Below are 9,062 nucleotides of genomic sequence, written 5' to 3'. Positions count from 1 at the left end.
GACGCTTCTTTGCTTCAATAAATTCGAGGGAATCGCCACCATTCGCAGCCAGTTTGGCAGTTCGGGACTTCAGAAACGTCAAATGATGTGGAACACTGCTTGTTTACCGCGGTTGAACCTTGATTCCCCTGGGTATTTTTTGAAGAAATTTCACATCTGAAAAGTTTCTACTTTTCGACTGTTGATTTCAAATATAACATGGTGAAAGTGATCTGCAGCATCCGAGGTTCTGCTTGAACACACTAAGTATTCTATTATAGATAAAAAGATAATAATGTATGACAGATGCGTCAGAATCTTTGGCTTAATCTTCACTGAGAGAGTTCCACAGAAACAAGCCTGATGCCGATGATCTCAACGGAGAAGCTCGTGAAATGCTGTTGCAGATATTGAGATCAATTTCGATCTCATTTCCAGGTTTACACGCAGCCTGCAAAATATCTTGTTTCACAGTACAAAAGCCCTATGTCTTCGAGCTTGCCGAAGTTTGTAATAAGTTGGGTTGGTTCTTCTCTTGACTAGGGGTGATAGCAACATTGATACTATTGGTAGATAACTGCAAGTTACCAAAAAGTAGGCTAGTTATCATTTGTCGTTTACTATGTCTGAGCGCCGCGGTCAGGTCTGAGTTTCTTTGCGATTTTGTGATAAGGGGCATTATTAGCTAGGTACAGGGGTAGAAACATCACAAACAGTGCACTGGATGCCGCAGAAAGCTCGGATTTCACCCCTTCCAGTCTGTTGGTTTCGACTCAGTGATCTAAATTCCACCCGGAGTCGAACTCTCATGTGATTGCCTGAGTGATGCAATAATTATTGCAAAGTTTAATATCAAAGGATGGAGGGTTTTGTTTTCCAACCGAAGTGTCTGTTCTGTTTTTGTCTGTCTTATTTGTCGAATACCGAAGTATGTGTTCACAGGCCTCAATAGTTTCCATTTCATGTTATCATCACGGAAGACTCATTCATTGCTGCCGGATAAATTTTGGAGGTTGGGGGAACGTGTCTTCCAGATGTTGATAACTGATGCTAACACGTTGGTAAACAACAAACGTCCTCATTGTAACAAGCAAATGTGCCAGAACCACCGTGTCATAAGCAACAACTGACATCTGAATTCCCTGGGATATTCAGGGAACCCAGTGGGCGACATCATCCACGCGAGTCATACGGTAGAATATGCGCAGGCTGTTCGCCTACTGTGTCCGTGACAAGAATACATGAATGATAAATAATTCGTACGTTTTTCCCGATTACTTCGTTGATGTGAAAATAACACAAAATAATGTTGCAGCCAAACACGACTCTGACCTTCCGCATTTGTGGCCAGCTTGTCCGTCGCAAAGAATTCATGGGATATTATTCGCCCACCATTTCTCTGAACGTGCCAAACAGTTATGCGTAGAAGCAAACTTCACACGAATAAATGCATAACCGGACGTCCGATACTCATGCTATCCCTGATCAGGTAGATCTAAGGCCGAATTTAGTTGGAGTGAGCCGCACATATTTTGCGTCCACGGGTGCAGCATGGGCTCTAGCAAGTTCCAGTTAAAAAACTAATTTGAAATTTTGCCAACTATGAGAAATTCACATTTTCCTCAAGTCGCGATATCGTAATGCCCTTCTACGCGGTTTTTACAACTGGAAGTGACTGATGACAGTGAAGATTTGTTCACTCAAACAAATAAACCCAATGAAGAATTCACGGGACGACCCAGTAAACACAAACTTTTTAAAATATAAAATTGTAACCTCGAACCAACATTTTTCAGAAATCTATTCCGATTCGCGAACATCGAGTGGAGCAAGCGGCTGACCGAATAGTCCTGCTGTAAACCAGCTGGCGTCCTTGGCTAGTTGGTCTAGTGGGCCAGGTCTATGGCTCACGAGTTCGTCATATGTTGGCAGCATTTCAGACCAAAGATTCGTCGTTCATCAGCTTTTTCACTTTCTTCCCTTGGTGAGTAAATAGCAGAGTTTTGGCAGTTATTTCGTTTCCAGTTTTGTGAAGCTTGCACCATTATCGGTGACATTCTCGCCAAACATATCTCACAAAAGATACCACCAGACGTGCCATTACTTCCTGGATACTTTTCGCAAAAAGGACTATTAGTTCTGCTGACTCAGCAGCGCTTATTTAAGATGAAAAGAGGTATGAGATTTTTGGATGTGCCACAGCAGCTTCATGAACCCCAAAACCTCGTTTATTTCAGCATTCGTATTGGAGGGTTCAACACGGACAGCCCCAGTGCTGTGCAAATTGAGGAAGATGGGTGAAGAGCATCTTCGGCCAAATGAACATATTCTGCAGCATTGAATTAGCCTTGGTGCCGGATAAACAGAGCAGTTGTCAAACTGAACCTACGTATAGCACGTGATTTCTCGTCGCCCCTCTTCCCAAGCTTCAATCCTCGACTGCAGTTGTCCAAACGCCCCTTAGAACTGTTATTCATTCAAACTGGCTGGTACCCGGTCTACACTCACACGTCCTCCGACAAAACGGAAATTATCCGTGAGCCTACATCTGCATGATTCCCTGCGCCAATCTCCGCCTCACTCAGAACCTGCTGCCACGGACATGCGAATCCCTTCTCCGACCATCGGCGACCGTTACGGGACTGTCCATAAACCGAAGCATTTCAGTGCGATGATGGCATGGCACTGTCATACCCAGTGAGATGGCACTCCCGCAACCATTATCTCCAGAATCTCGACCGAAACCCCTCGCCTACTCAAGCCTGTAGCCACAACTTCGAGCAGTTGCTATCCGGCCGCGTCTCTGGGATGAGCTCTTCCATACCAAATCAATTTTCGTTCAAATTTGGCTAGTCTGGTTTTTCTGCTGCAATTTCGGCTTACCCTTTGCACAAGTTCAAACCCGTATACGGAGTTCAGGTCGCCCTATATATTAGCAACTTGCTCCCATTCAACGTATCCCCCTGCACCTGACTTCCCTACAACAGTGCAACCAGTGAGTTTGCTTACTCACATATTAAGCCACATTTTTGTGACAAAAATTGCCATGTGCTCCCAATTTGAATTATCCCATCCCCGCCTCCACTTTTGCTCGTTGTGACTCCGGCCATTTACCTAGCCGCCCAAGGTCGCCCGTGGCCAGCAATTGTTTTCAGTTTTAGTTCATGCCACCTGACTGTCTTTGAACTAGTCGGACCTCATGCCCATTGTTCCCAACTCGATGGGAAATAACCTATTATTACCATTTCATCGGGTATCCCCCACTGTTTGTGACATTGTCCTCTTTTTGTACAATCCGCACCCCCACAAATCACTCAGTCATGCTCCATTCTGACTGTAAGACTATGAACATGCCAGAGGGTATGCCACCAGCAAGTTGGGAATAAACCTTATTATTATTAATATTATTATTATCGAAAGTCCTTGGATCGCGTCCATCGAGTTATTGCAGATGATTTTCCTCTTTAATATTCCTCGGGTTATTTATGCGTTTGTTGGTATACCTTCTGGGCACCTTCTTGAGGACTCCCATCGGAACACAGATTGAACTTGACTTGTAGTTGTCTTTTTGGTGATATCCCGGGGGGCCTCAGCATGTTGGTCTGAGATCTGCTAGAGAGGCCCAGCATGTACCCTGAAGCCGAAATTAGGCTCAGATTGTTCGATGTCCCATGCGGCTTGGTTACGCTGCGGCTTATAATTTACTACTCGAAGTTGATTCTCATGACGTGCTCGGCGCAGAATCCGACTTGCAACGTTTGGGGTCGATGAAGGAGTCGACTCGGCTTCCACCATCGATGACATCGTGCATATCTTTCAACCTATAACTGCTGACCACCGTGCGGCTACCTCGGTATCTCTTCTGCCTGTTTATTCCATTATTTTGTGGATAGCAGTAGCACGTCGCGTCTGACACCAGAGTTATGGGCACGAATGTGAGGATCGCGAGCACGACATCACAAGTCGTTCGTGGGTTTTGACAAAATGAACTGAACTCTGCACAAGACGTTTGAAATCTGTTTTGATTTTCCCCCTTGCACGCGTTCCGCAAATTTCCTTCTAACTTCTTATTTTCTTGTGCACCGCCGCCCACGAATCATACTTTGCACTCGAGGAAAGCAGAGAAGTATTATTTTAGCATTCCCTTAACTCAGGTCTAGGAAGCGTTCTTTGATTTTTACCACCCTGTTGTGCTCATCCACATCCCACCCTTGCCCTCCTATTTTATCATCCAACCCTGCATTGGAAAAATTGAATCTGATCGCTGTATCCGACAGAGATTCTGCAAGTGCGAGGCTGAATTGGGCGATTGCTAGGGGCGGTACCACGAAATGTGCATCGAGCTCTCTGACGAATGCCCACTGATACCAACCCGCGAGTACTTTTTGTGGTATGTATCTTTGCAGTCCACCACTATGTCCACTTAAATCCTGCCCAATTGACCGTTGGCTCCATCCTGCTCAATCGCATCCTAATCCTACACTGCCCAACACACCCCCGAGACCCTCTTATGGCGACTTTGACTGATTCACATCAGACATTGCGAAGAACAATATCAACTCCGCATGGCCTAAAGGTACTCTACACTCTAAAGGAGAACATGACGTAACACATGACTCAACTAACGGCACTTTGCCCTGGTTATTTTGGATAGTATGCCTGAGAAAACCTGCACAGAACTCTCACTGCCTCGAATTTACATATTTTGGAGATGAGCAGCACCCACACTTATTGGTGCAGAAGAAACGTCATTGTTCGGGGCCCCCATTTCAGTCCAGCAAATACCAGACTTATGGCAAACAGGTTTACACCTACTAGTGCCCATACTCACTTATCCAATGGTAGCGGAAACGGCATGGGTTTTTAAGGATGGCTTAACTCGTTATCCACCGCCCAATCGTCGCCGCCTCAACAACAACGGGAGACGAAGCTGCGCAGGCTCACCATGTCCTTCAACCCGCTTACAACGGAATCTCCATAATCATGAGCTTACCATGCTCTAGGGGCTAAGGTTAAGCGCAGCTCTGCACAAATCAGTGTAATCCGTAGACCCCTGTCGCCCTACACGTCCCTGATTAACTCAAATCTAAAAATATGTATCCGCCTTCTTTGTACGCCAGTCATACACCTAAAACAAAACACTTCGTGGGAATTTTTACGTAGCGCAGCTCTAGCGGCGCAAGCAGCCTGTCATCTCTCCACATTTATTGGTAAACTCCCAGACATTATGGCCCAATTAAATGACCAAACGGGGCGGGAGAAAACATCATGCGTCGCAAGACAAACGCATCCGACTCCCGCCAAAACGAATTAAAACTTGAAGTTCCTGGTCCATAAACCTCTCGAAACACAAGAAATCCCCGTCACAATCACGCGGGATTCCGTACACGCCCTCGATGTAAACTTCCTACGAACTGCCGTTCATATCACTGGTAGCACATTCGTCATTCTACCGTCATAATGGGCTCGTCGATGTTTTTCTGTGTGTTTCCCACCATCACCATCACCTGACGCCCACTTTTGTCCTCCCCGTATGATCAATTTCTCATCTCCTATCCTTCATCCACCATTTACCACCCTCGATCAACCCGGAGCTGAAACCATCACTCCTATCTCTTCTCTCCTCTCGCTTCAAACTTACCCTAATTAAGCGGCCGTCTACCCTCAACCCGCCGGAATATTCTCCTGAAAACCCAAGATACACTTCGTGTCTCCAAAATTGGACCAGTCTAAAATATTGGAGAGTGCTACAGTGTGCCCATACGATCGGCACAAGCAGACAAAATGCGTCCCCTTTTTAGAGACGGTTTTGGCAATTGCGTTCCTTCATTTCAAATTGATTGCTTAATCTTGGTTTAATATAGATGAATTGGGTGCAGAAACTAACCTTCAGGGCAACGATACGCGTTTCTTTAAACGCCACATCTTCCTAGGCTCGTGTGTGCCCGGGCTCGTCCCTTCCGTAATTGCAAAGCTATCCCTCTTCACCTGGATGTAATGATGTACTATCACTTAAGCTGAGGTTTTGGGTAAGCGGTTCACTAATTACAGCACTCCGTAATCGTCTCCTCATTTACCAACGAAAAAGATGTGCATCCCAAGCCAATTTTTCTGAACGAATGCAAGGCAATTTCCTTGCCGAGGCACCCTGGACTCTGCTGGACCGGGCTTTGCCGCTTCCTTCCACAAAGATGGTCAGCCCATATTAGTGGTATCAGCACCAAACCAGCTCAACCTGGTCCTGCAATGACTATCAACCAGGCTTTCTGGAGCTTATCTTCCTGGTGAGGGTCACGTGCAAGATGATGCCACTATTTCGCCACCAGGTATGGTGAGCCTGCTAATCCTTTCTGAGTCTTCGCCAACTGCGAAAACCCCTCATAAACCCGACTGCTATAACATCAAAAAGGTAGACAGTTAGAAATGAGGAGTTTTTTAGTGACATCAGCTGTATCTCGTTAGCTGTCCACTGACAAGGTGAGGGCAGGTACTTCTCGAAACTACAAGCCCATCAGAAATCTACAACCGCCTAAGCTCATAGGCAACCTAACGGATGAAATAGTTTGGCTCCCCACACATTTGTCCGAAAGCAGGATAAGGCCAAAATTTTATCGGGTCCAAATTTTACTCGGGCTTATTTTCTGAGTCCAAGGACGGACATGGCCTAAACAGTAGTCAACCCGTACAAGTTCAGACCAACCCTCATCAGCTTTGGGAGGAGAAAACCACATGCCAACAGAAATGCATCCTGACCTTCTTAAACTTTATCTTACCAGCCTAAATTTTACCGGGTTTGAACCCAACCAAGCTACCCCACCACACTCGACAAAGCTCGACATTTAATAAGTCTGCCGACTTTGACCGGGTGGACCTCAGGAGACCCGGCGAGACTATGTCCAACATTTCTGGGGTGTCCGCCAATATCCCTGTACTTATGTACCAAACCTATTCTATTCGATTCCACATACCTTATCCTTCTTTCCTGTTAGAAATCCGCAAATATCCACCCCATGTACAAGGCTAAAGGACGCTGAAAGCCGCTCAGTTGCTGTCCCATATATTTTGCCAGCATCCCTTCCAGCTGATGGAGGACAGTGGTGCTCAAGATCCCACCTTAAGTCCTGCTATTTGTTCTCCACAATTTACGATTCATTAGCATTCAACAACCCTAGCTCCTTTTTTGTTTCCACTTTTGTGCTATTAGCCGCCTGGTTCGAATTGTAACATCTTTACGACATATCAATCAATGTGTTACCTACACGTTGGAAAATACGCTTATTATTGTTAATGGTGTTTTTGGCCTGAAAATGTCGGCGAAGTGTATCGCATGCGGTATAGTACGGTTGTTGGTTGTTGGTTTACGGGAGGAAGAATATGTTTTTGGCCTGAAAATGTCGGCGAAGTGGATCGCATGCGGTATAGTACGGTGTGTTTTGCAGTTCTTGGTTAACGGGGGGAAGAATAGTCGCTTGAATAGTTGCACATTACTGAGGAGTCTGGCCTCTGAGATTTGGCAACAACCCCTTGCCTAGATTGGCCACTCCACAAAAACTTGCCTATTTATAGCACGGGAGGGATCGATAACTGTTTCGTATGCACGGAAAGTACTAATTTGTTCGTATTTAGGCGTTTTACGAAATTATTTCCAAGAATATGGTAACGATACTGATCAGCTTATCGGTGCCTAACTAATCCCTCCATCGGTAACGGAGAAAAGGCTCAAAATGGACGTCTTCAAGTTTTGAGATATATTGGTTGTTCTGAAGTTTACATGTCCTTCTGTGAGGCGCATTTTCTTCTTCGTGAGGAGCGTTCATTTGGCCGTTGAAGTCCTGAAATGAGAGGAAGATATAATTCAGGTTATCGAAATATCACCATAAGGCAGGCGGCCGACAAACAGGTAGAGATATTTACCTCAAAATTCACTGCAGCGACCATGCTGTCGTAGATGCACGTTCACGTAATGCCATCGTCAGCGGTTATTTTGCATGCCTGTTTACTGCACCCCTCAAGAAATACGAGACTTAAATGAATTGCATAGGACCTCATTAACAGAAACTTTTCGGAGACGACGGGTGATATACAACCAGCGAGCCGTAAGATAGGAGAGAAATCGGAGGTCGGTTCGGCGCAAAAGCTGTAGATCTTGTCGGAATCTGTGTGCTTGTAATATGATGAACATAAAACCTACTGTACAGCATTGTCCAGGCGAGCCATGCGGTGAAATATGTGCCGGCTGTTCGCAGAATATGTCTATGACCAAAAATACATGGATATTAAATGATACATACGTGCTTCCTGATGGCTTTGCGGACATGAAAGTAGCAAAGTATAATGTCACAGCCGAACACGACTCTTGCCGCACGCAGTTGCGCCGCCAACTTGTCCATTACGAAGGTCCTGACCGGATACGCTTCGTCCATCATTTCATTGAACAAGCCGAACAGTTTACGCGTGGGAGCAAACTGCTCGCTCTCTACGAACGCATACATAACCGGACGCCCGGTTGCCATGCCGTCCGTTATCAAGAATGTGTATAGTTTATATCTAAATACCGAATATTAGATGCTTTAAAATAACTTAACCAAGGCGGTTTGCTGCATGTGTCCCGTCCACATTCACTACGTAGGGAAAAAGTCGGAATAACGCTATCTGCTGCCATCGGGAGAAACATATGTGGGTACGGTGACCTCCCTCTCCCTGACACGCGTCCGGTCTCTCAAAGTTTTGCCAGAACCGAAGGCATATCATGTGATATATTAAAACCCAACCATTCGGCACCTACGCAACATAGCCGGTCGACACTTCCGGCGGTAGTTGTGTATATCCTTAATTGTAAGAATCTTTCCGAATTCATCCGCCACAAACTGCGGCACCACAGATGACGGTGTTCCATATCTCAGCAGGCCCTGGCATGTGCCCAACTCGTTTTCGGTTAGGCGTCGATTGACTGGAAGCCGATCGTAAAGAAACTTTGACAGTTTGTGGTTGCGTACCAGAAAATAAGAGGTCACTGTCAGTTGGTTCCTTTGCCTCCATAGACAAAACCGCACTGAATAGCTGGTGCTTCGCGGACTTTTTTT

Source organism: Opisthorchis viverrini (genome assembly GCF_000715545.1).
Source record: "Opisthorchis viverrini unplaced genomic scaffold opera_v5_88, whole genome shotgun sequence".
In the NCBI taxonomy this organism is placed as follows: Eukaryota; Metazoa; Platyhelminthes; class Trematoda; order Opisthorchiida; family Opisthorchiidae; genus Opisthorchis; species Opisthorchis viverrini.
The sequence above is the reverse complement of the archived record's forward strand: the minus strand, read 5'-3'. Positions refer to the sequence as shown.